This window comes from Vicugna pacos, chromosome 10, assembly GCF_048564905.1.
Source record: "Vicugna pacos chromosome 10, VicPac4, whole genome shotgun sequence".
In the NCBI taxonomy this organism is placed as follows: Eukaryota; Metazoa; Chordata; class Mammalia; order Artiodactyla; family Camelidae; genus Vicugna; species Vicugna pacos.
The window spans coordinates 20,742,577-20,755,568 of NC_132996.1; the positions used below are offsets into that span (position 1 = coordinate 20,742,577).

The 12,992-nt window shown below is 34.3% G+C and overlaps 1 long non-coding RNA gene across 1 annotated transcript in view; it reads right to left on the reverse strand.

Annotated features, from left to right (window-relative positions):
• Positions 1–12,992, reverse strand: part of LOC140698672 (uncharacterized) — a 64,772-nt gene that overhangs the window by 2,089 nt on the left and 49,691 nt on the right. The window contains exon 2 of the long non-coding RNA XR_012076493.1: positions 2,079–2,226. This is a non-coding gene — a long non-coding RNA (uncharacterized lncRNA). The remainder of the gene's footprint in view (positions 1–2,078; positions 2,227–12,992) is intronic.

A 12,992-nucleotide genomic window follows, 5' to 3' on the forward strand; every position in this document is an offset into this window, starting at 1 on the left:
ATTTTTGAAGAATGTAACTAATTGCTATGTTTTCATACCTTAGCTTATGTTATTCCTGGAAATATAAACTCATTCATTTTATTGCATGTGCTTTAGCTATGATAAGTTGATACCTGAATATATGTTTTGTTTTGTTTTAGTTATATTAAACTTTAATGAAATTTCGATTGTTTTGGTAGACAATATAAGTTTCAACATTCAAAACCAGGGCTGTTACTGAGTTTACACTCTCCACTGTAGTCATATGGGTTGTTTATGGTCAGAATCTAATCCGATTTTCCATGCACCAGTACCTCGGTTCATGTTCCTATGTGATAGTGCTGTATTAGTTGATAGATATTTAAATATCATTTGGATTAAAATAAGACAATTATTATTAACTGACATGTGTTCCATCACCTCTGTCCTGCTTACTAATGCTCTTCTCAGTCTTTATAATCATTTTGATTTTTTTTCTTGTATGTTCTCCAATGTTTCCTTAAATAGATACAAGTAAATATGAGTATATATTAGTATTGTCGACCCTTTTAATTATAAAAGGTAGCACATTCTATGTCCCATACTATAATTTTCTTTGTTTACTTGACAATTTATCCTAGAGTTTTGAGTCTACCTCCCATATCAGTATTAGAGGGATTCTTAATTTTTTATGATAAATCCAGTATGACATTGTATGCATACCCCTTGGTTTATTTAACTAGTTCTCTATTAATGAACACTTGTTTGGTGCTTAATATTTTGTTATTTGAAAACAATGCTGCAATACATACTTTGTACATCTGTCATATGTGTGGGGGTATTTTTTAAGATACCAAGAAATGGACTTGCTAGGTCAAATATTAGAAGCATTTGTGATTTTGGCAGATATTTACAAATTGCCTTTTATATGTTTCATTATTTTGAACTCACATCAACAATATATGAAGAGCCAGTATTTCCAGTTTATGTAGTGTTTAGTCACAGTTAGATTTTGGCCACCATGATGGGTGATAAATGTTTTCTTAGTGACAGTACTTAGGATTTCTCTCAAAATAAGTGAAGTGAGGTTTTTTTTTTTAGTATGCTTAAAGAGTGTTGTATTTCCTCTCTTTCTCAAGGTCTATTATTTATATGAGCTGTTCTTAAGGAAATTACTTAAATTCCACTCAACAACAGAAAAATAGGAAATCTTTAGGAAAAAACAACTCTGTAAAAGATTTTATAATATACTAATAAGTGTGTTATAATAAAAATAATAATATACATATAATTTAGCAAAGAGAAATTTTATCATTTATAGTAAAAAATTAAATGTAAATGCAAAAGAACAAGCAGACTGGATCAAAAAAACAAAACCCGAATAAATACTGTATCAAGGAGATACAGTTGAAACAAAATGATTCAGAAAGGTTGGAAATACAAATGATTAAGGAAAATTGTTTATGATTTACTTATGCCTATAAAATAAACATATATCAGAGATTTTCTTTAACTCATTAACTAATCAGGGAACCAATAGGATAATATAATCTCTTCAGAGTAGATTTCAAAAAGTACACACACACATAGGCAATCAGGAATACGAGATGTATTTATACAGAGATTCAAAGCTGGTCAGTATCTACAAGAAAAGAATTCATTATATTTTCACTGAACATGATGTTTTTGCTTTCTATGTACAAGAATCATTTGCATTGTGATTTTTTTTTAATTATAGAGTAAAATGGCTCAGAGGCAATGAAAGGCATGAATAACTGGGAAGAATGTACTAGACAGGACATCCAGTAATATTTTGCCTATTTTTCCAGAAAAAAAAGTATTAAAAATTATATGGTAGACAAATAAAAACAAAAAGAGTAAAGGTGGGGATTGTAATCTTAATTATTAGACAGGTTAGGTCAAGAATATAAAAAGTATTTAAGGGGGAAATAAGGATATTTTACAGTCCTAAAGGGCACATCACAAGTAGTGATGAATGTATAATAGTCACAGATTTCTATGTAACAAAGTATCATAGCAACAGTTTTCAGAAAATGGGAAACATAGGAGATACAAAGCAAAATAGACAAAACATCCTAATATTAGAAGACTTAATTTACCTCTCTCAGTTTAGGTCAGATCAGGATGTTTGGTTTTGCTTCTTTGTAGCAGAGATTTCCAACACATCATGGTTTACTTAATGTTTTCTAGATGCTTCAGCCCCAGTATCCATCACCAATTCATCATCATCCCTGTTGACTCATGTCCCTGTTAAGAAAAACATATCAGCTTTTCTTTGTAAGAAAGTCTAATAGAAACAAAGCATGAAAGAGAGAATAACATCTTTTGGAGTACCCCTTCTTACAAAATCATAGAATTAAAAGAGGACATTGAAAGAGAGAGCTTCAGAAATAATTCTGAAGACATTTGAGCACCAACTATTTTATATTATCATTCAATTCTACTTTCTCCGGTTATTATTTTTCATCATCAATGTAGTAGAGGACTCTTGGGTTTTTTTTAATGCAACGAAGTCTTCAGAACAAGGAAGAAAGGGAAATGTATGTGTCAATAGATCACTTCCTATATGTCTTTCTTCCTTTCATCTTGTTCTGCAAGCTAGCAAGTAGGGCTGCTCTTTGTAATTCTTTTGGTGCCAGCAATTATCCACATTACGTATAGCCAACTGTTCTTTGGTAGCAAAATACTATTAACATATTAACAGTAAATCTATTATTCAGTTATTTTTGTAATAGGCTTCCTTTGGAGCTAGAGCTTCTAGCCAAGTTTCTGATTGCTGAGTCACAGATATGCAATTTTTGTGAATGGGCCTTGGGCTGGTATATTGAATAAAACATTTGTATGAAAACTATCAATGGGGCATATATAGAAGAACATTTTTCAAAGTTTGGGCCTCCTGCTTTAGAATCACTAGGGTAGGTGTTAAAATACATATTTAAAGGAATTTAAATTCTGTTGGTAGCCCAAACTCTAATTTTAGCAAACTTCTCAGGTGTTCTTGCTTTCATACTCTAGTTTGAGAACAGTTAATGTAGAAATGTGTATCCCCTTCTGTGGGAAATTGCATGCCTGACCATGATTCTCCCTCCCTCCCTGTATCTATGCCATTTGGTAAGTGATTTTGCAGTGCCCTCAGCTTTGCATGTAGTATAACGTCTCATCCTGTGATGTTCTTTAGTCAATGAGATGTTAGAAATATGGTACAGACAAAGCACTTGTGAACTTGAGTTTGCTCACACATGTGCCTCTGCTGTCTCCAGACATGCCTGTGCTAGCCTGCTCCTTCCAGAAGGAGGATAAGACACTTGTGGAGGGCAGTTGCCATGGTCAGAGCAGCTGACAGCAGGCGCTCTACAGATCTCTAAAGATAAATGATTCTTGTTTTAAGCCACTGAGTTTTGGAGGGATGTGTTATACGGCATTTGTGGACATAGCTAACTGACATATTTACATTATATCAAAAGTGGAAAGAAAATAAAAATTGGTGAGCACACAGTAGAGTTTAAAATAGAAGATCAAACACTGTCTCCAGTATCAGATGCCCCAGGGTTCCCATCTCACTCTGCCACTACTTTGTTGTCTGACAAGTGTCTGACATTTCTAAGGCTCAATTTCATTGAATATTAATTTATTATAATAACAGTTCCTTTGCAGGATTTTTATAAATATTAGATACAGCAATGCAAAGTGCATCTTGCATTATTCCCATCTGTTTCTCTTCTCCATAATGTGGTTACTCCCTGATATGAAGAGAGACACAAAGAGTTGGTCTTGCTTGGTCATTTTTCTACTAATAATCTCCTAGAGGAAAACGAGAAAATCACCTTGAGAAAGAACCTGAGATGCTTGTAGAATTTTATTTTTTTAAAGATGGTGAGACAATGGCAGGAATGTTAATTAGTTTTAGCACTTAATGTATAACTGGGTCCAGGATAATTTTTTAACCCTTATTTAACTAGGATTTAGTAAGAACGTGCTTCCTACTTTCCTTAAGCCTATAAAATACCTTCATTAATCATTTGTATAATATCAAGCCTGGGCTGCTGAGCATATAACGGCCATATGTCCCCACATTGATTAGAGAGTCTTTATGTTGTATAATTTACTTTCAAAATATGTAAATCTCTAAGTATATAATTAAATATGATTTACATTTTACACTCAGTAGGATTTTTCATTAATATTAATTAAAATCATGAGTGGAGGAAAGGCTTTTTCCACAACTTTCTCTGGAAAATGTTATCATACAAAAAGGATTCTTTAGTTTCAGCAAAATCAGACTGAAATTTCACTATGAAGTATATGTCAGTTGCCAACAGTGTTATAACCATGTATTGATGCAAGAGAGAGAGGGAGAAATAGTGGAAAATAGGGACTTTGAAAGCAATAGAACAAGATTTAAATTTTGGTTTAACCTCTTATTATTGTGTAATTATAGACTTTGGTTTTCCTATTAACAAGATTTGGATACTCATAATTACATCACAGGATTGGTGATTTGAGATAATATATGTAAGGCTTAGCACTTATAAGTGATCCATAAATTAGTGTTGTTTTAGGAACACTCTGACTTCCAACATAATTTTAAAGTGTAAAGAGTCAAAGCTATTCCGTCTTCAAGAAAGTGTAACAGAATGTATTAGTGAAACAGATATAAATTTGATAATAAATCATGGTGTACTGCTGCATATACATTCTTTGAAGTATAGAAACATGATTAAAAGTTCAAGAGCTGTAAAATCATCTGTGTGGTACAACTTCAAGCTTCACTACATACAAGTTATCAAACTTAGAGTAGCATGATTGACTACTTTGGGCCATATTTATCTGTAAAGTGGGGTTAGTGTTATTTATGATGATTGTGATTGTGATTATAAAAGTCCATAATATGTGGAAATCACTTAGCATTCTCTGGTATATAAGAAAACTTTAAGAATAATTTTGTCAATGTTATTATTAATAGTTTTAGTAGTAGTAATATTTAATCTGTTTCTAATACTAGCTTTCTAAACTAATGGACCTAGCCCACTCATTAATTTTTCTGGTGCTACCAAAAAAGGGGCTGTTTATGATGATCAAGGAAAATAATGTTTGCAGAGATCTCAGAATGGTTCATGGAAGACAGTGGATGCTGCTTTTTTTTCTGGTCGCCCTTTCGTTGTCTGCAACAGGGGTATGATTTCGGTGTTTTGAAATAGGAAATATTAAAATGAACTGGTTAGTCTGAGCAGACATAGAAGTGAGATTTGAGAGGTTTCCAAGTTTGACAGTTGTAGACGAATGGAGATGGGCAAAGTTCACAGAGGAAGACTATGTGTCAAGTGAAGAAGCTGAAAGGAGTAAGACAAAACATGTGTTGGGATTAAAAGGAAGGATGCAAGATTGGATTGAAGGTATGGAAGGCTACCTGGCTGGGTAGGGTGGCCGAGGGTACATACCAGTCCAGGCTGCTGGCAGTGAAAGGTAGGAATGAGGTAATGACATGTAGTTATTGTGGTGAGTGTGGTGATTAAGGTAAAAACGGAAGTGGCTTTGAATTAAGAATTCAAAGTGTGTGTTCAGAGAAAAACAAACTAAAATGTATTTTGTTCTGTGTTATCTTAATGAAACAAATGGTTAGTTACATTTTAAAATTTTGCCATCACTCTTGACATCTTGTAGATACAATCTGAAAATATAAGGGCAAGGCAAGTTGGAATAGAGTTGGTAGACAATGTTAAAACATAATGTACGAACTATGTCTTTGATGTTTGTATTGTTTATAAATGTTAGGAGTTTGAGTATCATTTAAGTATTATACTGGGCCAAGAGACAAGAATGGTATTCACTTCCCAGTTCTGCCAATTTCTGAGTGTGTGACTTTGGACTCATTGTTGAAGTTTTCCTAGCCTTGGCTTCCTCATATGTTATACCTAGGAGTTTTCTGAAAAACATACCTAAGGTTGCTGACCTCCAAGGATTATTGTGACATGTCTGATATCTGAGATTTCCTAAACTTGTCATATTGGGTGGGCCATTGACCTTTCCAAGTCTCATTTTACAGACCTGGAAAGTGGCATTCATGTTACCTGCTTTGATTAATGAGTTGTTGGATGATGGAGTCAAATAGAATTAGTAGATCTGAAAGTGCTTTGAAAATGGCAATTGCTGTATAAATATAAAGCATGGTCATTACAAATTAACACAGATTTACTGGCTCTGGCTCTGCATAGTAAATGAAAGGAGTGAAGTTGTTAATTGAGAAGAAACAGGAGTAGCCACCTTTCTCACAGAGGCTAATCCAGAATTTATGTTGTCTAATACTGTGGTTAATTGATTGGGGTTGGATCTGGTGAGTAATTAAGTTTAGTAACTGTCTGCCAATACAATTTTCTACCTCCTATCATGTTAAATCACTAACAATGAACTCAGATTCAGGGAGAATATAAACTATTGTATGACCCACAGCTATAAGAAGAACAAATACATCAAAATCATTGGGAATGAATGAGAGAGGCAGGTGTTGAAATTTGGCAAAAAAGGGAAAGTTTGGAGCACAGTTCAGGAAGTGAAGGTATCGGATTCAAAGTCAATGATCTTTCTTTACTCATTCTGTCAAAGGAGCCTATTCACAATTTCCCACATGCAAAATGCAAAAGACATCTCTCTGTCTCCTGCTTTTTCCTTCTCTCTCCCTCTCTCTCTCTGTCTCTTCCTACTTAGAGTTCTGTCAGTCTCAATAGTTATGGTTATTTTTGAACATTTTTCTGATTGTCATCAGATCTGCATGTTGATAAAAACAGGTATGGTGCTGTGAAAAGAATCTCAAGTATACAAAGAGAGAGACTCGGGGTTTAAATCCTCTCTCCATCAATAAGTGAGTAAAATTTCTGAGCCTCCATTCCCTCCTCTGTAAAGCTGCAGCACTAACTTCTACCTTAAAGTGTCTAGGCAGGGAAATCATCCAGTACTGTGTCTAATTCAACGAATATTATTTTTTACTGTTTTTCCCCCTTCTTCAAACAAGGCTTAGATCGTACCTTCCCTGTGTTTGGTTCTTTTTGTAATATGTTGCTGTTCTAGTGATTTCTCTGCCTTTTCTCTTGTCCCCAGGGACACTTGTACCATCCATTTAGGAACTTGCCTACAAACTTTCAATCTAATACTTGCTTACAAATCAACTTCCCTAGGGTGCTGACTTCAGAATCATGTAATAATGTTGGATCAATAGTGAGAAAATTAGCCCAGCTCTTGATGACGAAGGATAGATAAGTTTATAGAGTAACTCCGAGTTTTAATGAAGTAAGTGGGATACTCCCTCATTTTTATAATAAAATAAATGCCAGGTAAAATAATAATGAAACACCTTTACTTTTCTTGACACATTGGCAAATATTAACACATTTGAGAAAAGGCACTGATGACAAGGTTGTGGATAAACAAGCACTCAGAATCACTGTTGGCAGGATTGTGATTTCGTTCAACACCTTGGGAACAGGGGGATAAGGTGTGACAATGTGATTGGAAAGGGGCCTGTTGCTTATGTGTTGAAGCCATGCTTGCTTGACAGGCATGACAATTTTACTTAGACTCTATGTTTACGTGAGGATGTGGGAGACACTGGAGAAAAAGGACTTGTCTAGCAATGGTTTGAACAGCAGACTTTTTTTTTAATAAACTGATTTTCTGTGTTTATTTGGAGTAAATTAGGGGGATTTTGAATTTTGAAATGGTCAATCTACAATACAGTCATGTTTTAAAACTGTCATGGGTGTGAAGACAAGTTGTCAGCTTCTATCAACATTTACAATGCATAGACCTTTTAACCTGGTAACTTCACTTTTGGGGTTCTGTCCTACAGATGTGCACACAATAATGTCTCCAAAATGCGTGAAAAAGGTGCTTGTGGCAATATTATTTGTAACAATAAAAAACCAGAAACTATCTAACTGCCTAACAACTGGGCCTGATGAAACACCATCATAAATATGGAACGCTTGGAAGCTCTCATATAGTAAAAGTGGATTTATATATACTGTAAGCATCTCTAAGATAAAGTGAACATACATACCCACCCACTAAACAAAGAAAAATTAAAGTCCAGATAGAATACATAATACTCCTTATTTTTGTAATATCATATGTAGATTGGTAGATAGTCAAGTATATATGTATCCATGCATATATATTTGTACAGTTATTCAAATGTTGTCTACTTTGTGCTACAAAGGGGGAAAAGGACAGGAACAGAGACTGCTTTGAAGAATACTAAAATCTATTAACAGAAGATTGAGGCAGAGGATCTAATGGGAAAGTGATACTTAATTTTCACTGCACACCATTTGAAAATTACTTTTTATCATATATATTTTGAAAGATCATTTAATAAACAGTTTTAAAATATCCAGTTTAGAGACAAATGAATTCAGAAAATCAAAGCATGATTCAACAAGTAGAAATGTTTTAGTCTTTAACATCAACAGTCATCATACTACTGACCAATTTAACACAAATATGTATTGAAATTACACTATGGACATTTTCAGGATTAGGCACAATCCCATTTTTAAAAAAAGTTAACAGAACATATCTGTTTAATGTTCACCAACTTGCAAATAACAGGCCTACCACGATGTATTTAAAGTCAATAAAACATACAAAGGAAATGTAGGGCTCAATGAAGTTAAAATTAGTAAATATTTATTTAATACTCTTGATGATTGATCAAGGTAGTCTATAGATACAATTTACGTTCAGTCTCTCTTGTTTCCACACTAATATATCAATTATCTCTGTGTACACTGTGAGAATCATGGAAGCCCAGTGGTTAACAAGTTTATTATTGTGTTTTTATTAAATACAGATGGAAACTGTAGCAATCTAATTAAATCTGAAATCCAGTTGCCTTTGAAGGAGGAGGAACTTGTTCATAGCTGTTTTTCTATTCCCATTTCAACATGCAGAGTTGCTTTCAGTCAAATACATTTATTTCACCAGGAAATGCCCATGGTTGCTTAGTTATACCCTGGTTCTTTTCCAGCAATTATTTTTCTAAGGCAGCTGTTGTTTTCATGTAAACTGACTATAAATAGGAAATATGGTACACAAATATTTAAATGCAGTTAATTAGGAAAAATTAAAAATTTTAGCATAGATGTATATTTATAAATGCCTATGCACATAGAAACAGCTTTTGCATAATCATTTTTTAAGAATTAATGTGAATTAAATTAAGAGGATAAAAGATAAAGAATTAAAGATGATATGTTTACATGGTAAATACATGACATGTTTATTGATATACGGTTCCCTACTCCAAGTGTCTGTGTGTGTTGGATTTAAAAGTTGGAGTTCCACATGAGATTAAAAAAAAGTGTCTTGTGCTGAGGTATTTAAAATCACAAATCATCCTCCATAGTTGACTAGATATCCATCTTCTGATTTATTATCCCATCCTGAGTGCCTCTGAGAAATTAAATAACCTTCACAAGGTTACACGTAAAAGCATGTAAAAGCAGGACTTCCTTAGAGTCAGATACCAGTTCAAAACAGTGGAAAAACTTCCTAAAACCAAGAATATTAAAATATGGGATGGTCTATATGTGAGAGTCAGCTCTGTATTTCTTAAGTGTTTTTAAAATTATAATAATCACTTGTCAGAAATGCTTCATTACTGCTTCTGTGGCCAATTCATTGTTTTTAGTAATTCATTGATCTTCAGGAATTGAGATTTTATGTTGTCTCATTTAAATTTTTAAGTTGTTTTATCATCTCTGATACCTTTCTGTTCTGCTTGGTTTTGGCTGTGCTTGGAGTCAAACTGTTTATTGTGTTCATGCCCAGACAACTTGGCCTAAGAAAAGCAGACCTTTTTTTTTTTATCTTAACAGTGTCCCATGCACATGCACATGCTCTTTGGCACATTTAAGTGTTTAAAGTTGAATAAATGAAGAAGATTAAAAAAAAATGTCATTGTCAGAAATGGTGTAGATATTTTCCTGCAGCAGGGGAGACTGAGGAGGATGTGGTTGTCCTAGAGTACACCAACTACTTTCCAAATGGAATTGAGTATGAATCTAATGTACATACATAGAATTGCTAATTCAACAGGTATAAGGCAATATTTAAATTTTGTATTTAACAGTCAATGCCTGGGCTCCAGTTCCAAGTTTTGACTCATTAGGTCAGGTTGGCCTGAAGCAATGGTATTTCCAAGAAGTCCCCAAATGATGCTGACATTGCAGGCCCAAACCACTGCTCTCAGATATAGCATGACAGATTCAGAGTGAATGTGTGCTGAAAAATTCAAGTAAGTTAATCATATTTCTTCATTATAGTTGTCATCTTCCTATTCTTCTACATCAGTGGTTGCCAATGGTTGCATATAGATATACATATGAAAATATGTATACAAGTGTATATACATATATACACACACATATATATAATACATATATTTATAAATATTTTTAGGTGAGATGTGTGCCATTCCAGTTCACATCAATATGCACACTAATACCTCACTCCTCTATTAAAATACACACTTATGTTACTTACGTTTTCCAGGAGGTTTCTGACTCTGTGGATCTCACTGTGCCCCTTTGGGTAATTATATCCATTCTTATTGTTTAAATTACCAATTGTAGTTTAACAAAATTTCAAATCTCTTCTACCCAGAGATTTCTCACTCATATATACAGCTGACCCTTGGACAACTGCAGTAGTTGGGGGTGCTGACCCTCTGTGCAGTGGAAAATCCCTGTATAATTGATAGCCAGCCCTCTGTGTCTGTGTTTCCTCCGTATCTGTGGTTCCACATACACAGATTCAACCAACTGCAGATCATGTCATACTGCAATATTTACTATTGAAAAAAAATTAGTGTATAAGTTAGACTCTTGCAGTTCAAACTCATATTGTCAAGGATCAACTGTATTAAGTGCCTTCTATCTGTCAGGCATTGTGTAGAGTGTTAGGCGCCTCCTACTTACTGATATTTCAGGAAAAATATTCTAGTTGTTTATATTCAACATGGCTCATATCCTACTCCTATTGCTCACTACTTAACAGATAGGTGTCTCTGGTCATCTGTCCTCTGCTATAAATTATCCCTTGTATTTCTCTCTAATCCCTATACCTGATCTAACTTCCTTCTCTTTCTGTTAGTGATGGCCCCTTCTATCCCTCTCTTATGCCATAAGAATAATCAGTTCTATAACTACCACAATACTCTACACCCTCAAATTTTCACTGAGTATTTCCCATACCTTAACATTGCTTTTTCTTCTGTGAATCCAGTTTATTCTACAGTCCTTTCAAATGGAACCTCCTTATTTTTTCATATCTTATATACTTCAGTATTCAGAATTGAGTTCAGTGTCCTCCTCAGCTTTTATTGCTTTTCCAAATAAACTTTCCTTCATGGGTCTGTAAAAAGTCTGGCTTCATTGAGGTTCGGCCACACCATCCTCTATCACATCCTTGTTGATAACTTCTGATCATGCCCTTTATTCACTGAGGAAGTTTAGACCCTTGCTGCTTCTCTCTATACTCAATCCTCAAGACTCATCATTTTGTGTCTTCATTCTCCTTGTGCATGACACATTCAATGTTCTGACCCTCATCTTGGCATTTGCCAGCCTAAATTATAATTTCTTATAGACTTGTCAATAAAATCATAAAAAATAAAGTCCTTTCTTTGAAAACTCTTCTTATCCCCCAATTACCTAGCAGATACTGTTGAGTGGTATTGTACATTTGTTGAATAAATGGTTAAATGAACAAGTGAATAGTACCTTGAAAGTGTGTCAGGGTTACAGAATAAAAGTTTTTTGTGTGTGTTAGTTTCTAGCAGGGGAAAATTGAAAATATAGAAAAAGAGAAAATAACCATTAAAGAGGGAGAAAATTGCAGAGGAGGAGAGATTTCACTGAAGATGCCAGTGGAATAGTCAATAGGGTATCAATACCTCCAAATAAGTATGGTTGATATAGATGGTAATGATAATGAGAATAAAAGAAAAAAAATAACAGAACCAAAAAATCTCTTCCCAGGGAGGTACAGGAGAAGAAAATATAATACTTGGGAATAATGTTTGCAAGTTCTAAAAAAGGGAAATGAAACTAAGCAAAACATTGTCAACAGAAGAGTTTGTAGATTCATTACTTACCTGTTGCTGTGCAAAAAACTTACCTAAACCATAGTGGAATAAAACAAAAATAGTATTTGTTACCTAGTATAGTGTTTGTGAGGCAGGGATGTAAGAGCCATTAACTGAATGGTTCTGGCTGTAGTCTGAAGTTGTAGTCATTTGAAGGCTTGACTGTGACTGCAGGACCTACTTCCTAGGTGGCTCTTTCACATGATTGACAAGTTGGTACTGGCTATTGGTAAGGACAGGATCTAGTATTCTATTTTTCAATGAGAAAAAAATGTTAAAAACGTTAAATAACTTGTCCATGATCCTACTGCTTGTATTTGGCCGAGCCAGGATTTGATCCAGACAGTCTTTAGAGAGTTGCCTTCTTGACCACAGAGCTACTGGCATGTACATTATTGATTGAATCAGTTAATACATAAATAACTTGGACTGGGAAACAAACATACAGAAATAACTAATTTACAAGGCGTATTGTGATATATTTTCTTTATGTGTTTATTTACAAGTATGCCAGGCTTTAGATGAAGTGCTGTGGGGCCAACAAGACATTGGCTTGTGAGGGAAGATGCCACATACATGAATAATTTTAGTACAGTGGGGTGGTCAGAGTTAAAGAGCAAGCATAGAATATTATTGTGGAAACTTAGACCCTAAGAACCCTAAGAACTAAGCTCCCTGGAAAAGGCAGTATCTAATATGATTTCTGAAAGGTGGTAATGGGTGCTCAAGTAATAAAAATTTTGAGGAAAACATCCCAGGCAGGGCATAAGCAGCAAGAACCATTTAAGAATTTACATGTTGTTTCCAGTGGCTTCATGTTGCTGGAGCATCAAGCAAAAGCCAAGAACTTTAAGAGATAAAGTCAGCAGAACCA